Raw genomic sequence first — 19,683 nt, forward strand, 5'->3', positions numbered from 1 at the left:
GGTGTGTTGATTTTATACTTTTGAATGGTCCATTGTAACCAATAAAAGCAAAGGGGGTCGTTTAAAGCGTTGGACCTTAAAACGGTTTCAAGTGACCTTTTTGCGAACAAAGCTTGATTTGTGAGTTGATTTTAGCCTTAGTTTCACTTGATTATTATCAACTCATTTAAAGGAACTTTCAAAGTAAAATGTCCGATTGGGGCTTTTTTATTATTTTATTATTTATTTTTAGATATTTTGATTATTTTATTATTATTTTTGCTTTTTTTTATTTATTTAATCGAGGTTATGGCATGAACGATCGGTTGGATTTTATTTTAACAGAGATTAAACAAGATTACAACACAAATGATCAGTTGAAATTCATTTATGAATTATTAAACGAGATAACGACTTAAATGATCGGCCGAAACTTGTTAAAGATGGAAGAAAAGAACACCAAAAGTAAGCGAAGTAAGAATGAAAGCATACAAGACAAGAATGGACCACTGAGGGTGCATAGAATGAATTGAAAGCTTCGAATTCGAGAACTTACCGGTTGAAGATCAAAGAACGATGAAGAACGACGAAGAACTTCCACGGAATCGCTTATGGAAACGTCTCGGAAGCGTTATGGAAGTACCTCGGCTTGGATTTTTTCCCTTCTTTTCTCTTCTCCTCACTAATTTCAAGTGAAAACTCAGTGCAAAAATTGTTGGACCCCTTAAACTCAGCCCCTTTCCCCTATTTATAGGAGAAAAGGAGAGGTGTTTTCCACCCAGCTCACCCAGGCAAGCTGGGTTGCTTCCACCAGAAGCAACCTTTTCTCCAGAATCTTTTGGATGGGCCAAAATGGGTCCAATTGCTATTTACACCCCCATTTTGTTAAATACACCCTCATTTTCGTGTTTTTGGCTAATTTCTTTCCAAAACGTCGCAGAACTTTATGGATTACGCGACGATGCTTGTTTAAGTGTCCCAAAGTGATCAACCAAGGTCCGCATACCGAAAACAAGTGTCCCCGGACGAAATTAGGATTTGACAGGTCTAAATTTTGTTTTTTCATCTTTCAGGACAAATTTGTCAGCACGACACACTTTGAAGGACAAAAATGACTATTTATCCTATAAACTATTAGCATAGTAACAACAAATGGAATTTGCTTATAGTGATAATAATTATTTATGGAGATAAAAATTGAATGAAAAATAATTGCCAGGTATAAAAATCAGAAATATTTTATTTTATATTTGAAATCAATGTTAATTTATTTATTACATTTTATTAATTAAAATTTAACAAATAATATTATAACAATGACAAAAACAATATAATTGAATAGAAAATAAATAAACATATGAAAATTAAATAGGTTTTTCATAAGAATCAAATCAAAAATGTGTATTATGTAAATATATAGATACAAATAATTAATTAATTTTTAAAAGTCAGTGTATTTATTTAGTTAAGGAGAAAATTAAAAAGCAAAGACATACAAAATGAATCATTTTATTCGACCAAAATTTAAGATGAAATTAGATATTTTTTATTTTTCACCTTTTATTGTATTTTTTTTATTTTTTATACTCCAACATGACTAATATAATGGTGATAAACTGTGTTTTATACTTAATTTTGTAGGTCGTATATATTATACTCTAACATGATAGTTGACAGTTACCTTGTCCATTGAGAATATAATGGATGAGTTATATTTTATGTTCAATTTTGTAGGTTGTATATTTTTAACTTAGGCTTAATTGCAAATTTGGTTCCCCTATTTATCTCAGTTTACGAATTTAGTCCCCCTGTAATTTAATTCACTAATTGAGTCCCCTATTTTTTTGCATTCCGGTAATTTTAGTCCCTAACCCTGAATTTAGACGTTGATTGTTAATTGTTTATGTTGACCGCCACATGTCATGTTTTTATTGGACGTTGATCACCTAATTAACGTCCAATAAAAGCACAACATGTGGCGGTCAACATAAGCAATTAACAGTCAACGCCCAATTTCAGGATTGAGGACTAGAATAACGGGATTGTAAAAAAATGGGGGACTCAAATGGTGAATTAAATTACAAGGGGACCAAATTCGTGAGTTAAGATAAATAGGGAGACTAAATTTGTGATTAAGCCTTTAATTTATAATGGTTCATCCCTTCTAATACTCAATTGTGAACATTGATGTGAAAACTACAAAAGGGTATGACATAAAATGATTCTAACACTTTTATTTTTCATGTCCTTTTATACTCAATCGTTATAATGAGTCAAGTTTTTTTAATTGTCTTTTCGTCATTAACGTTATTTCATAAAATAGATTAATTAATTGATCTAACATTCTACACATATTATTAGCATATAAGATAATAACTTAATTTGGGTGAATATATGGTTTGAAACCTTATAGAATCTTGTTAGTATGTCCTAAATTTAATACTTATTATTGTGATGTAATAACTCATAAATTAGTTTCATATTTATAGTATAATTCAAATGACAAAATTGTATAAAAACTAGAAGTGAGAGAATATGGTAATGTCTACGCTAATAATTTCAAGCAACATGAGGCTTAATTGAAAAATTCAAAGTGCTTTTAGGGACCTGAAGTGTTAAGTTCATGGACCAAAATGTCAGTAAGTGGTGAAGTTTAGGGACTAAAATGACATCAAGTTTGTAAGTTTAGAGACTAAATTAAAAGATCATTACACATGGAAGCCATGTAGATTACACGTGGATGATCCATCAGTTGCTATGTCATTACCAGAAGTGCCACGTAGATACAACCATTTGAGTTAACGGAGAAAACTAACGATAAGAGTAATTTGTCACATGTTTTACAAATTTTAGAACAAAATTTTAATTTTTCGTCTTTCAGGGACTTAACTATTAGCAACTAACAAATTAAAGGAAGAAAATAGGTATTTACCCATAAAAATAAAACAATTTATCTTATCTTATATATATAAAGGCATTTAATAATTCTACAGTATATACCTACCCTATTACTTATCTCTGCCCTGTTATAAGTGAATATCTATTTAATGAAAGCAATGTAAATTACTTGTAAAGTGTTTTTTTTTCATATTTCAATTAATTTATTTCCACAACAAATAAAATAATATTCATCAATTAACTTAGTTTTTATCAATTAATTTAATAAAACTCATTAATTAAATAATTTTATATTTTATAACTAAAAAACATTAATTGTAGAAAAAACTTTCAATATTTCTTTAGCTTTATTTTGTTCAATTTTTTAATGTAGCATTATCTTATATAAAAATATTAATGACAATGAAAACATTCTTTTATAAAATTTCCTTTATTAAAAGAGTTAAACAATCATTATAATCTTATTTAAATATTTAGGTGAGATATTAGTAAATAGCAATATTGTTAAAAGTAATTAATATTTTCAATAATATGTTTTAAGTAATACTAAATGTGCAACTTTTTCAGAATTCCTACATGTTGGAATTGTAACGACCCGTCTCGTCGCTACAATATCATCACTCTAAACCGTGTAAATTTCAATTTTTAAATGAAAATTCCGTTAATTTGCTTATGAAAAATGAAAGTAAATTTTTCGTAATATACATTCATCAAACAACGCACAATTATTTAAATGAATATATATATATATATATATATATATATATATATATATATATATATATATATATATATATATATATATATATATATATATATATATATATATAGTAACTTAGTACACATCATTCACATAATGGAAAGTTAATTAGTTCATACATATAATTAAATATGTGATTTACATCCTCAATTAAAAAAGAAAAGATTATATAACCAACTACGGATGAGTTGATTAACAAAACACAACTCTCTCCTAAAACAATCCCAATGTCATCATGTCGGCTTGGCGGCTCCACAAAAGAATCCCACTTCACGTACTCTACTGATGTCCTTCTACTCCCACAAACAAAGGTTCGTGATCATCACAAGTACCAACAATATGGTACAAAAATTGCAAGGAGGAGTTTATTATAAAAGAAATTAACACAAAAATCAAATAACCATGATTAGTAAGAAAACATTAACAAATACCATAATCATACACAAACATCCATTAGTCCAACATACACTCGACAAGTAGTCATCATCTGTCTATAATTCCAATCAATCATGCTCAATATGATGCATGCTCAGTATGATTCATGCACCTAACCTCAATTCTCAAATGCAATATGATACCATTCATCAAGGAAATAGCCTAAGCGTGTCCACACGAAACTCTCACTTAGGAAAACTAGGCAGCAAGTATCGAGGTCACCTTGTCGTGCACAGATAACTCCCCCTCCCCTATGGTGATCAGCTTGAGTCTCAAGGGAGTTCCAAACCGAGTGAAATGCCCCCAAGTACAAGTATTCCCTCTCATGAGAAACTACAAGTACTTACTGACAAAGTTTATACTATTTTCATGCAATATGAAGTATGAAACATGAGCACTATCAATGCACTGACAGTGGATAGTTAAATATTCTAAGTCATCCCCCTCCAGAGATACTTAAAACTCTTTTACCACTCTATTTCCCCCACCAGGGATATCATCATGGTCACTGCATCCCCCATGTACATACACATCACACATCATCACAATGACATTTTCACAATGACATTTTTAACATCAACATTGTCTCATCTCATTTTCATTCTCAAAATCAATATTATATCATATCAATGTCATTCTCATCATCAATATCTCATCTCAATGACATTATCATCAACAACAACATCATCTCATATCAACATAATCACCAATAACAACATCATCTCATATCAACATAATCATCAATAACAACATCATCTCATATCAATATTATCATAAACACCAGCATCGTCTCGTATCAATTATTATCAATATCATCTTCAATAACAACATCATTCTCCATCAACATTATCATAAATATCAACATCACCTCATATCAATTAATGCCATCAATAACAATATCATCAGTAAATTACATTTCACATATACCTACATATATGGTTCATGCCTGAGATTCACACTCCCCAGGTCTTCAAACAACATAAGTTAAATAAAAACAATAATGTCATTTATCAATAACAGACGTATCACATCCCATTAGTCAAAAACATTATTTTCTTGAAAACCAGCATGCAATAGGGATAGACATACATCCCCATAGTTAGGTTCCCAAACCCCAGCTATGGTATCAAAAGTCATAAATTTATAATAAACTCCCCTCACCTATTGTGAGCTCCCCATCAGTTCCTCTTTGTGTCGCTCAGAGACCTCTCTTGTTCACATTCTTCAGTCCAAAATTAAGTATAAAATATAGTTTATCACCATTATATTAGTCATGTTGGAGTATACAAAATAAATAAAATACAATAAAAGGAGAAAAATAAAAATATCTAATTTCATCTTGAATTTTGGTTGAATAAAATGATTCATTTTGTATGTCTTTGCTTTTTAATTTTCTCCTTAACTAAATAAATACACTGACTTTTAAAATTTAATTAATTAATTGTATCTATATATTTACATAATACACATTTTTAATTTGATTCTTATGAAAAACCTATTTAATTTTCATATGTTTATTTATTTTCTATTCAATTATAATTTTTTTGTCATTGTTATAATATTATTTTTTATATTTTAATTAATAAAATGTAATAAATAAATTAACAGTGATTTCAAATATAAAATGTAATAAAACATTCTTCAGTCCTAACACAACGTTCTATATACCAAATCGAAAGAAATTTAGTATAGATTTCAGAAACAACGTTAATAACAACATTCAGAGTCAATTATCCCTGTCAAAACATAAAGGACGAAAGCGTGTTTCGGATTCTACTTAAAGGAGACGTCATTTTGAAATTTCAATCACGCCAATGTGATTAGGGTTCAGCGAAGGTCACAAAAAATAACATCAATTTTATAAAAAGATAACTTTTACAACGTCCCATTTTCAAGGATTTTTTAAAGGAAGTCTAAAAACACCCTATTACAATACCGAAAACACAAGAGACATTAAGAGAAGCTCAAACTAACCAGGAGAAGTTACCTTAGAGAAGCTACAAAAGAAATGATTGAGGGATTGTTCTCCACCAAATCCTTGAGGTGGATTTTGAGGATTCCACTCTGATTAAAATGTTCCTTTCAGTGTTGTGGTTCAGTGGAAAGCAACGGCAGCTCGTGGTGGCCATCAGTGGAGGAGGAGGAGGTATTAGGGTTTGGGTGGGCGTTTGGAGAGAAAAAGAGTGAAAAATTGTGTTTTTCACGCTGAAGAACGTATTTATAATTTGCAGATCTCGCTTAGCGAGACGAGCTCGCTAAGTGAGAGTCCACTTTTGGCGCTAAGTGTGACTTTTTACGCTTAGCGCAATTCCTCTTGCGCTAAGCACGACAATTCGTGCTCAGCGCAATTCCCTCTCGGGTTGGAATTGTGCTTAGCGTGCTTCTTGCTCTAAGAGAGAGGTCAAAATCGTTATTTTGAAAATCCCAACGGTTAAACTATGGGGACCTGTGTTATGAACCTAAAGTCCAAATTTGAGGACAATCCAACGGTTAACCAATCCAGGATCGTGGTTTTTCCCAAATAGGTTTATGTAAAACTTGAAATCTCATAATTTCAACTTAGGTCAATAAAACACCACATAACTCAACATCCACATCCAGAAAATCACACATGACTAATTCACACCATACCTCAACTCATTCAAGTCAAGCATATAATCAAATAACATGATAAATACAATTAAACATCGATTTATAATTAACAAAATTTCAGGGCATTACAGGAACATCTAGGAATCTAAAAAGGAAGGTTGAATAGATTCTTTTTAGAAAATTTTACCTAATCATTATTTAGATTCAATTAAAATCAAACCCTTTATTAAATCAAGGTTTTCTCAAATGTCTTGTAAAAAAATATTAACAGCAATGAACCAATTAATACAAAACCATAGAAAATAGAGTTTTATGACCCACACTTATCAATTCCAATATCAAGATTGATTCACAAAACCAAGAGTTAGAGAAAGGGAGAATCACAAAAAAATTATACTTGTTTAGTCCTCAAGAGGACCTACATCTAGTTGTTCTTAGATCCCTTAGAACATTCCACTATTACAGAACCTAAGTACAAATACACAAGCAATTCCCTAACAATCTACTTTTCCCTTGAAGCATACAAGAGAAAAACCAAGAGTTGAAACCCTATCAACTCAAAACCATGGTACCCTAACCAAGATTAAAATCCACAAAGAAATAAAAATTGGATTGAATACACCTTTAATGTGCAGATCACAACTTCAAGCTCTTCGATAGATGATCAATCCATGATGAATGATGAATGACAAATGATTCTTGATCAACTTGACTCTTTTGAAGAAATGCATTAAAGACGCCGTAGATGACTCTCAGTATGTGTTTTCAAAAGATAAGATCATGACAAAAGTCACTAATGAGAAAGAACAAATGAGTGAATTTATAGTTTTAACTAATAAAACAACTTTAATCAATTACCAAAACCTATAATTGATTAAGTTGATCAAAATAACCTTGTTCTACATTACCAAAATTTTGGTAATCAATTACACTATGTGGTCATCGATTATCACGGTTGATAAAGAGCTCCTCTTGGCTCTGTGACCTAAAGTAATCAATTACAATGATTGGTAATTGTTTAATTTGATACACAAAGAGCAAGCTAATAATTTTAGAAACACTATAATCGATTACAATATGTGATATATGATTATTTCATTTCATAAAGCCTAAACTTCTCTTGAAACAAGCTTGATAATCGGTTATCGTATTTAGTAATTGATTAATTCGATGAATTTAGGCAAAATCTCAATAGAAGTTAGTTCTTATGCTAATCTTTTCATCTTTTAATTGATTACACTAATTGGTAGTTGATTACACTATGAAAAATCTGCATTGCTTTCAAAACTTTATGTATCAAGACATCATGAATGATTATCCTTAAAGATGTAGAAGTTATAAAAAAAACTATTCTAAGCACATACATGCCTATCTAGAGCAATCAATACAATGCCAAACCTATAAAATGTGTTTTGCCATGTAAAAAGATCAAAATCAAAACCTAAACTTAGAGATGTAAGATACTTCAATCTGCACTACAAATAAATTAATTTATATTATGTCGAAGAAAAATCTTTTACATATCTTGACAATATATTGATTTTAAAAAATAATTATCTAGAATCCACCTTTTGGATTTTATAATATGTTAAAATGATGTTTGTGTGTATGTTTGTAGAAGTCACTACAAGAAAAATGACTTATGCCTACGGACGCCTTTTCCCACAGACATGAATTAGTGTAGGTAAATCTCAAAAATATTTCTACCTACACTTGACTAATGTATGTAAAACACAACCGTTTGTACCAACCATTATTTGGTGTAGGCAAATTCATTAAAACTAAAAAAAAGACTTCTACCTACAACTACATTGTGTAGGTAAAACTCCAAAAAAACTTATGCCTATGATTGATTAGTGTAGGTAAAACTTAAGGATTACTACCTACAAAAGAACAGTGTTGATAAAACATCATAAAACTTATGCCTATAATTGATTGGTGTAGGTATAACCTCAAAAAGTCTTATACCTACCATTGGTTGGTTTAGGTATAACCTTAAATGATAGTTTAAAAATTATAATAATATAAAAGTTATACATTTCGAACTTTAAACATAAGTTACTTGGAATAAAATTAACTTAAAAGTTAATTAAAAACTAAAAAGTTAATTTATTAAATTATAAAATCATAATTTATTAAATAAGAATAACTAATAAATTATTAAGAGTAAAAAAACATAAAAAGTTACAAGTTAACATTTTAAAAAAAATACTATTTCAAGTAATATTTTTAAAGCACTCATTACAAAAAAAAAGTTTTCCTTATAAAAAAGTAAGCAAATTTTTTAATTAATAATTTTTTTTAAAAAATTGAAATATTTTATTCAACCTAATCTTATTAAAATTGAAATATTTTGTTAAAAAGAAGAAAGTAAAGGGGCAGGGTTTGGGAGGAGAGGCGCGCACATCATTGGCACTAGTTTTCAATATCGTAAGTGTAGATTACATCTTAGTTAGGGTTCAATTCTCAATCTTCATTTCCCATTCCCTGGCCTTTGCAGTTCCTAGTTCCTACTACTGTGACCGTGAGTCTCTCTTCCCAATTTCCCGTTCCCGAGTATCTTCTTCTACCATTCGCTTTTTTTGCTTTCAATTTTATTTTGCTCTAACCTAAATGCGCTTTTTTCTTCTTCTTCCTGTTTTCCCAGTTAATTCTCGGGTTTCTTCTGAGTGAGCAGAAGGATTTCAGCATTGGAGACCAAATCGTTGTGAGTTTTAATTTTAATTCTTCAGTTGAAAATCCTGTTGTTAGGAATCAGAATCACATCGAGTAGTGTTTGGTTGGAGTGAATTGAGGGAAAACTTGATTGGGTTAAGCACCTTTATTTTTATGTTGGCCGGCAATTCGTGTTTATATTTATGGCATTGTGCTTTTCGGAAAGGACTGGTGTGGAATAGAATACCACGTGTGAAGCCATGGTTTCGTTTCACTTTTTTCGGAAGGGAGTTTTTGTGATTCGCGTGTATGTATGGTAAACTAGTTTTCCCTTTTCTTTTTATTTCTAGTTTAGGGTTTTGGTATCCACTTTGCAACGCATTATTAAACTATTTCGGGTTAATTGAAGAGGAGAAAAGCTTCCCATTGCAGTAGTATTATGCTCTGTTGATTAAAGCACTTTGTATCTATGTGAGATTCTCAGAAGCGGTGAGGAACTTGCCAAATATCAAAGATGCATACAAAAATGGTGGTGAAATGAATTTTCATTTCTGTTTAGTCTGATTAGTCTGTCTCTTTGTCTTGGCTAGTCCATGTGATTGATTAATAAGAATAATTTGGTGTGCCAAGCTGTAAGCCACATTCTACTTTCCCCACCCAGCCTAAATTAGGTGCTAAAACAGTCTTTCTGTGCATATTATAATCTGATTATTATATACACCCACACCCTCCATTTTGTTGCTTCATATCTTTTATTTACACTCTATTAATTCTAGTCAACTAACATATATTTGGATTCCTTTTTTTTATAATTTATTTGTTTGGTACGAATTTAGGAGGGATATAAAATTCATTGATTCCAAATTTCCAATCACCTTCTGAATAAAAAAACTTGTTTAGGTAGTATTTTTTACCTAAACGTATGTGGCAGGCAAGTTAATGCAGTGCAGGGGTATACATTTTCACCAAATCTTCTTGGAGGTTTTGGTAAATCTCTAAAAATTCAAGCACCATTTTGAATTTAATGCAGTGCAGTGATATGAAAATGGTAATATATAGGTAGTATTTGAGTTAAGCTCATGAAAGCCAAATTAGAAGCCCTGCAACTGCAACTAGAAGTCCCAATGATAGACATGGATTTATATACATTTGATGGTGTGGCTTATTCTGTTCATATATACTGAATAGTAGAGCAGAATTTTGATTTTCTCAATGTGTTAGTCTAAAAAGAATAAAATGTTTGTTGGGTTCATTGGCGACATTGTTTTACCTGATATTCCATTGATTGTTTCAGAACTGTCTTATTAGAATTTTTGCCAACTATAATTAATGATAATATGATACTTAACAAATAACAACACCTGCAGGCAGGATAATCCCAGAGAGTGTGATCTATAGTTATGGAACTGTTCTTCTGGATCTTCTAAGTGGCAAGCATATTCCTCCAAGCCATGTATGTTGCGTTCTAACAAAATCCAATCTTTGCATTCATATAAGAATGTGCTTTATGCTTTATTTTGTTTCATAAGACATTATAAGCATTCTATGTTACCCTACATTTTTTGGATTTCATTGGTGTTTGATGTGAATCATATGATTCAATCCAATTCATGTGAGTATTGCCTGGTTATGACTTTCTGGTTATGAGAATTTGCATTGAACATATGCTGGTAAAAAGTTGTTGTCACTCTAGACCCTTTTAATCATATAATTTATTACCCTGCACAACAACATTAGTCAAATAACAACATATGTTAAAATTAAATTAAGATATAAAAGTATAAAATTATTCATGTATACAAATTTTTTAGATACTAACAAGATTTAGGTCCACTCTCGACATTGTTGGATAAAAACAGTGACCCTGGTGAGGAATAGGGTTGTTGTTGAGTTCAATTGCACTGAGGAAAGTGAAGGGGGTGCAATTATAGTCTGGAAGAATGTTTGGGGATGATAAGTGTATGAGATTTATAATTTTTTTTCATTAATGAAATAACTCATTTACAACAATAAGTAAACCACATATGAACTTCTTATCTGCGAAGTTATCTATAATTACTCTATATAAATAGAGGTTTTTCGTTGACAAAAAAAAACAGAGAAGAGAAATACATTGAGCAAAGTTATCTTGCTTGGATATTTTTATGATAGAACAGAATGTGATTTTCATTCTACCATTTGGTAAGTCACTGCAATGAATGGGTTATAATTTTATATTATTCCTGTTAAAAAATGAGTATTCCTATTTTCATTTAAAATTTAAAATAATAAAAAACTACTATAACAACAATTTAATTTCTATATAAATTAAAAAAATTATTGCACAAAGTAAAATAAATACCTTTTTTATTCACATTTCAAGTTCAATATAAATTCATCATCATGATCTAGTTTTTTTTTATATATAAAAAAACATAATAGCAACTCCTGTCTGGTCCCCATTGAAATTGTAGGTAGTAACGTTACGACACTGCTCAAGTGTAATGAAGCTTGGGGGGATGTGATTTGAATAACACTAAAACGAGTGGTTTATAATACCATGTCACAATCTGGCCCATTATAAGAATAAGGATAACAAGGATAGGCTCTACCCCACATAATCAAAGAATTTATAATACCATGTCACAACATAGCTCTACAATCGTGTAAGGGCCCATTATGGTTTTTATATCAAACACCCACCATTGGCTTTCCGATCACACTATATACGTTACAGACTTCAAGATTAATGGAAAAGCCTCAATTTGACAATCATATTATTCCCTCTTAAGATGACACACCTGTACTGTACCTATTGATTTGCACTTTCATGCTTAAGTATTTTACTTTTCAGTCAAAATAAATTTTATATGTTAATATAAAACTTTGACCCCTATAATTGACACATTTGTGTTTTACTCTTTTCATTAAAAAAAACTTTACATTTTGGTTCCTACATGAAAAATGTTTGCCCTGATAATGAATTTCAATATTTCTTGATATTAGTTTCTGATTTTTGAGTTTTGATCGAGATATTAAGTTCACCAAAAATATGGAAACTTCAACAATTAAATAAATATATTGAATGAAATATGCAAATTTCAGTCTGCACCCCAACAATATAATTGTGAAATAATTGTGAGTAGTAGTTGATGTAGTTTTGCATAATTGAGTGATAGTGAAAAATGTCATTCTACTTTATAGTTGCTAACACGACTGTGATTGACTTATACCTGGATATTTTAGTTATACTAAGCACTAATTTATTATGTCTATTTCAACAATATAATTGTGAAATAATTGTGAGTAGTAGTTGATGTAGTTTTGCATAATTGAGTGATAGTGAAAAATGTCATTCTACTTTATAGTTGCTAACACAACTGTGATTGACTTATACCTAGATATTTTAGTTATACTAAGCACTAATTTATTATGTCTATTTCATTCTACTTTTTTAGTTTATTTTATCAAATGGATAAGAGTTGGATTGACTACAATTCTCTTAATAAAGAGAAGTATATTAGAGGAGTTTTAAATTTTCTAGAATTTGCATTTGCGAAATCGTCAAAGGATGGAAAAATTTTATGCCCTTGTACCAAATGTGTCAATTGCAAGTGGCACTCTCGGATGAATGTTTATGAGCACACCATTAGTAATGGGTTTCTAAAAGGATATGCTACTTGGATCTTTCATGGTGAACAAGTTGGCCCATCTAGTTCTTTAGATACATCCCAAGTGGAAGGGGAGTTTGATCATGACATGGATACATTGGTTCATGATGCATTCACAATGCATGCAACTAATGAGAGTAATGACACAAATATAAATATGGAGGATGGAGATTCTAGAGAATTCATGAATGGACCTAGTGTTCAACAATCTGAAGACAATAATAATTCAGATAAGTTCTATCAGATGTTAAGGGAGGCAGAGCAAAGTCTTTATAAAGGTTGTAAGAAGTTTACAAAATTGTCATTCCTTGTACATTTGTATCACTTAAAGTGTCTAAATGGGTGGACTGATAAAAGTTTTTCGATGTTGTTAGAGTTGTTAAGTGATGCATTACCAGAGGAAAATTATTTATAACACAATTGTTTATTAACTAAATCAACAATCACAAACAGAACAACACATACATGAAGATAGTCATGTTCAATCTCATACTTCTCTTGAAAGTGCAAGTAAAAGTTCAACTAAAGGTATTTATACACATATGCTTTTTTGGGTTAGAATTATATGTACAATTCTGTTTGAGTTGAATATCTTTTAGAATATGATAAGATTAAATTTACTAGTGAGTTTCTTTTTTCCATATAGTTCAAATCTGTGTGTGTGTGTTTGATAAATGTCATATCCATGAATAATTGACGTAAAAAGAGAACCAGAGGTTATGCATATATGCTAGATGTGTGGGACTTGCCAAATGGAGAATTCATACTTGTTGAAGTAGATCATTGGGGCAATCCTATGGGTTGGGAAGGGAAAACTCTACTGAATGCAATTGGGAGCTTGGTAAGGAGACACCAATGTGCTCCTATCAATTTTCTTAGCTGGAAAGACACGCCTAAGGACTATATTACTGACATGGTTGAATTAATTCAGGTCTGGTATAAAACTTTATAAGTGTTGTTTCATCTTGCTTCTTGTAAAATTTTATGTCTTCTAATGTCTAACAAAATGATCTTTTTTGTTTGTTAATGATACTCATAATAGAGTAAGTTTCGATTTGTTCCTGAATTAACTGAACAAACAAAGAAAATATTGATTGATGACATGAGTCTGAAATGGAGGCAATTTAAATATGAACTGAAATAAAAAGGATATGATGAGAGCAAAACTAAGGAGGAAATGATTGCTCACATCCCAGATCCTAGGGTTGATCCTTCTCAATATCGTGATTTAGTACATTATTGGTGTTCTGAGAAAGGACAGGTATACATGAAAATGTCACCAACCTTTTGCTAACATAACAATTATATATTATATGTTTATTTTTATTATTGACTTTTTATATTTGTTGGTCATAGAAAATAAGCAACATCAACAAAAGGAGCCGCTCAAAATATGAGGACTTGCATTGCATGGGAACCAATAATCTTCCAAGACGGATTCATGAGAAGGTTTGCCTTTTTATATTTTTTATTATTAAATTGCTTAATACAAATAGGATGATTGATTTTTTTAACTAATGTTAGACTACAAAGGCTAAGGGAGTGCAACCTTCTAGGGCAGAAATTTATATTGACACTCGAACTCGAAAAGATGGAAGCATTGTTACTAAAAAGGCTGCTATTCTAATTGTAAGAATTTTAATTTTTATTTCAATACTTTTTCTTTGTTTTGCTCAATTTTATAATAGAAGGTTATGGGGTGAGGGGGAGTAACTAATGTGGAGATGAGTTTTGTTTAATGATATTGAAGTATTCAGGATATTGATGTATGATAATAATTTATAAGGTGTATTTATGTAGGATGAACTAAAAAAGAAAATGGTTGAAGCAGAGAGTTCGCAAAATTTACAAAGCACCCAAGATTCTACTAATTGGACAAATGATATATATTCAAAAGTCAAAGGATCTGAAAAAAGAGGACGTGTACGTTGTCTTGGCAAGCTTCCACATCAAGCAAGTTCATCTCAAAGCTCTTATACAAACAATAGGATTCAAAAGTTGGAGAATTTGCTTGGAAACCTTGTAGCTATGCTTAAAGTACGATTTGAAGAAGATCCACAAATTAATCAAGTCTTAGAAGCTATAGATCAAGAGGTATGAATTTATAATTCTACTTATTCAAAGATTTAACTATGATATGATACTTTACAAAGAAAAAATATTCTTTTAATTTAGGTACCTACAAATGGTTCTACCAGTAAAGATCATCAAACTACAAACAATATTAACTAGAGGTGAGTTGAAATTTAGATGCTAATGAAGATGCGAGCCGGCGACAAAATGTTATTCCAGGAACATGATTTAGATGGTAATGAAGATGTGAGCCGGGGATAAAATGTTCAAGTGTTTGGTTTTTACTTTGTCTATTTGTCTAGCAACTCGAATTAACTCTTTTATACATTTAGAAATTTAGAAACTTGTTACATTTTAGTGATGATTCCCTCCATGTAAAGAGGGTCATGGTGCACCAAAAATATACACTTAGGAAGGACTATGCACATGGTACTAAAAAACAAGGCAAAGTGAATTGGAAAATTTTCTATAGCACTACTAATGCTAGATCATTTCACAATGGCAATGGATCAAGGGCTGCAATATGTTAAAAAGCACACAATCTAGTTACAATAATCACAAATTAGGCTAACAAAAATTTAATTGTATGTAGCAGGTTGTTGTAACTTTTCAAAGGCCATGTTGCAGCAGATCTCTAACTTTGTGCAGCATAATAATAAGCTCATGTATATTTAATTAAAAATTATAATCAACAAAGAGTGTAATTAGGAACTAGTTTTATTATTATTATATGACATTTACCTACAAAAGACCGTATGTAACACCCTGATATATATATATATATATATATTATTAGTAATTATGTTTGATGTTTAATTATTTGTTGCGTTATTTTCATCCGTAATTATTTTTAAGGAAGTTAATTTAGTTAATAGAGGGGTGTGGATAGATAAGGATCTAGCTTCTCAAAGAAGCCTGTTGAGAAAGCTTCTCAAAGAAGCCACAAGGAAGCTTCTGGAGGAAGCCTCTTAATGAAGCTTCTAGAGAAAGCTACATGCAGCTGCCTCGGTAAAAACGCTATCCAGTCTTCATTAACCGTTGGATCTACTCAAAATTTGGTCTGCAACTTCAAAAGACACGTGTCCATGATCTGACCATTGGGATCTCTGAGAAGATATCTGGAGTGTGCTAGAAGCCTCTTAATGAAGCTTCTAGAGGAAGCCTCTTAATGAAGCTTCTAGAGGAAACCTCTTAATGAAGCTTCTAGAGAAAACTACATGAAGCTGCCTCGGTAAAAATGCTGCCCCGCCTTCGTTAACCGTTGGATTTTTGCGAAATTTGGTTTGAAACTTTACAAGACACTTGTCCATGATCTGACTGTTGGGGTCTTTGAGAAGATGTCTGGAGTGTGCTAGAAGCTTCCGTTCCCGAGAGCATCTCTTATTTAAGCATTTCAGCCTTTGCTTTCGTGTAGCTTAGGAAAAACGTCATTTCTTCTTCTTTCTTTCTTCCAAAGAAATTTCTAAAGTTCCAAGAACTTTCTCCATCACCCACAGCCACCATTAGCCACCACAAACCATCATTGTTCTCTATTGAAAACCCACACTGAGAGGAACCCTTCAACCGAAGCGAAATCTTCCAACTTGGCTTGCGGTTCCGGTAGAGAACGAAAACCCTAATCTGACCTTTCATTTTCTTTCGAGGTAACCATGGTTCTATGCTTATTTCTTGTTAGTTTCATCTTGTCTTTGAATCTTTTTTGACTTTGGAACCGCCATTGCATGTCTTATGCTTCCTTTGAAAAACCTTAGAGAAAGAGACTTTGTAAACGTTATCCTTTCATGAAATGCATGTTATTTTCGTAACCTACACAGAACCCCGGTCACATTGGCGTGGTCGGAATTTCCAAATGACGTTCCTTTGTAAAACCCGAAATGCTCTCAGCTCTTTCATGTAGTGATGTGGGTGTTTGACCCAGAGCACTGTTACTAGCTTTGTTTTCTGAAATCCATACTAAGTCTCCTTCGTTTTGGCATGGTAGAGGCTTGTGTGGAATCGACGAGCAAGGACAAAAAGGAATCTTCAAGTGACGCGACGAGGAATCCGCGGGGTAGCTCACGATAGGTAAGGGGAGTTTATTATAAAATTTACCGTTTTAACACCATAGTTAGGGTCAGGTAACCTAGCTATGAGGATATCTGCCTGTCCCTGTTGCATGCTGATTTTTCTTCAAAGAAAATTATGTTTTAACTAATGGGATGCAATATATATATGTATTGTGATGAATGATATTGTTTTGGTTGTTTGAAATATGTTGTTTGAAGACCGTGCGTGTGGAAATGATATAGTTGTGTTTGTTTGAATTGTTGTTGTTGTTGATAACGTCATTGAGATGAGATGATATTTATGTTGTGAATGACATGGAAATACAATTTGTTGATTGATGTTGGAAATGCATTGGCATGTGCATGTTGTGTATGTTCGTGGGGGGCACTGAGCACTGACCTTTCAGGGTCTTTGGCACTAGCTTTTGGCCATGTTCATACGTTGGATGTTGTGTATGTTCGTGGGGGGCACTATGCACTGACCTTCCAGGGTCTTTGGCACTAGCTTCTGGCCACGATCATACGTCGTATGAAGTGTATGTCATGGGGGGTAGAGTGCACTGACTTTGTCGGATGGCCCAGACGTGGGTAACTAGCATGGTTAAAGAATCTAAGCATTCCTGAGGGGATGCTTAGGTGCTTTAATTGGTCCATGGTCTTTGACACTTACTTTTGGCCGTGATCATAGCTCATACGACACAGGAAATAGAGTAACTGTGGCCAAGTGTACTTTGTACTAGGGGGCTGTCACCTGGTAGGGAACACCTTTGGGCTCCCAGGCTGATCACCTATGGGAGGGGGCTGTTATGTGCACAACCGGGTGGTCTCAACAAACTCAGCACAGTTCCCTAAGTGAGAGTGTCGTGTGGACACGCTTAGGCTATTTCCTGAGGTTTGGTTGTTGTTGGTACGTACCACATTGCATCTGAGTGTTGAGTCAGGTGCATGCATCATTTGGTGCAGTCTTGATTGGGTCCATGGATGGATGATGGGTAATTGTTGGATGTGAATGATGAATATTTGTTGGATATGAGTGTTGAATAATGATTGTTGTGCATGCTTATCATGTTTGCCTATGTTCCTTGTTAATTGTGGTTATTTGGAATTGGTATTTGTTCTTTTATAATAAACTCACCCTTGCAATTTTGTATCGTGTGGTTGATACCTGTGATGATCACGAACCTTGTTCGTGGGAGCAGAATGACAGTGGCAGGGTGTAGGGAGTAAGATTCTGGTGAGGAGCCGCCGAGCCGACGTAATGACGTTGGCGTTATTTTGGGAGAGAGTTGTGTTTTGTAATCAACTCCCCCGTAGTTGGTTTTTAAGTTTTATTTTGTTGAGTTAAAGATGTAAAACTAGAATTTTAATTATATATATGAACATATTTAATTTTCGTTATGTGTATGACATGTACCGAATTATTGTTTCTATGTAATTATGCATATTCACTTAAGTAATGGCATGTTGTTGGATGAATTTATGTTGTGACAAAATCACTTCTATTTTCATAAGCAAAAATTAAGGGAGTTCTTTTTATAAAAATTGAAATTATCTAATATTAGAGTGTGGATACCGTAGCGACGAGGCGGGTCGTTATACCGTAGGTACAAGTAAATTGACTTTTACCTACAGTTAGAGATTATAGGTATAAATTAATATCTTTTACCTACACATTTGAAATAGTAGGTGTTACCTATAGTGATAGTTAAATTTGACTGTAGGTAAAAATATATTCATAGGTAAAAAACGTCTGTAGGACAAAGTCCCTTATACATCTACCTACGGATTTTGGACTTCTAATGATAGATTTTGACTGTAGGTATAAGTCATTTTCCTTGTAATGGTAGGCAAATGAAAAAAATTATTGAAGGAGATAGACACGTTAACCTGACTATATTTTTTTTTCTTTGATTAAAGACCATGGGTATTCTCCAATCTATTACATATTGACATGTTAGGAATGCTATATAAGAATAGAAGTTCAATTATGTCATCATAAAACACATGTTTGATGTTAAAAATTATTTTATATTTCAATTTTATCATGAATATTTAAATAGAAAACAATAATTTAAATCCTTCACGAAAGAAAATTTGATGACATAATTGAACATTTATGATTATACTTACAAAAATTATAAAATAAATGGAAATTCCCCATAAAACATATTCTTGAAGAGGAACAAGAACTTAATTATGGTTAAATTTCAAACTAAAGATTGATATCAAACCAATAGGTGTGCGCTATTTTCAAACCGCTTGAAGTTATTGAATCAAACCAAAACTATTTGGTGAAATTTAATGCATGTTAAATCTATTTTCAAGTTCCAAAGAGTTTTGAGTTTTGTAACTCAGCTGGCATGGAAAACCATTTTTTTGGAGTTTCTTAAAACTATAAACTTAAAATAAGTGTAGTTTCAAACTGTAGCTCCAATTTGATAAAACTAAAACTCATAATTTTATTTTTGAGAGAAAAAATATGTTTTTGGTTTTTAAAATTGAAGGACCATTGTTTGGTAAATTTTCTTCCCAAAATAACCTTTTAGAAAAGTTAAATTCAAAGGAAACCCTCAAGTGAGAAATATGTTCTTGACCT

General features: G+C 31.9%; 3 long non-coding RNA genes across 3 annotated transcripts; all 3 read left to right on the plus strand.

Moving 5' to 3' along the window:
• The first annotated feature begins 9,046 nt into the window (after positions 1-9,046).
• Positions 9,047-10,769, plus strand: LOC114398993. Its single transcript, XR_003663629.1, has 3 exons — positions 9,047-9,188; positions 9,312-9,371; positions 10,687-10,769. It is a non-coding gene; the product is annotated as an uncharacterized LOC114398993 (long non-coding RNA).
• A 3,092-nt stretch (positions 10,770-13,861) lies between these two features.
• On the plus strand, positions 13,862-14,416 carry LOC114399043. Its single transcript, XR_003663636.1, has 3 exons — positions 13,862-13,900; positions 14,012-14,230; positions 14,326-14,416. It is a non-coding gene; the product is annotated as an uncharacterized LOC114399043 (long non-coding RNA).
• Positions 14,417-14,768: 352 nt separating this feature from the next.
• Positions 14,769-15,541, plus strand: LOC114398956. The gene is made up of 2 exons (XR_003663624.1): positions 14,769-15,063; positions 15,145-15,541. It is a non-coding gene; the product is annotated as an uncharacterized LOC114398956 (long non-coding RNA).
• The last annotated feature ends 4,142 nt before the right edge of the window (positions 15,542-19,683 follow it).

The sequence above is a fragment of the Glycine soja genome, chromosome 19 (genome assembly GCF_004193775.1).
Source record: "Glycine soja cultivar W05 chromosome 19, ASM419377v2, whole genome shotgun sequence".
Taxonomy (NCBI): Eukaryota; Viridiplantae; Streptophyta; class Magnoliopsida; order Fabales; family Fabaceae; genus Glycine; species Glycine soja.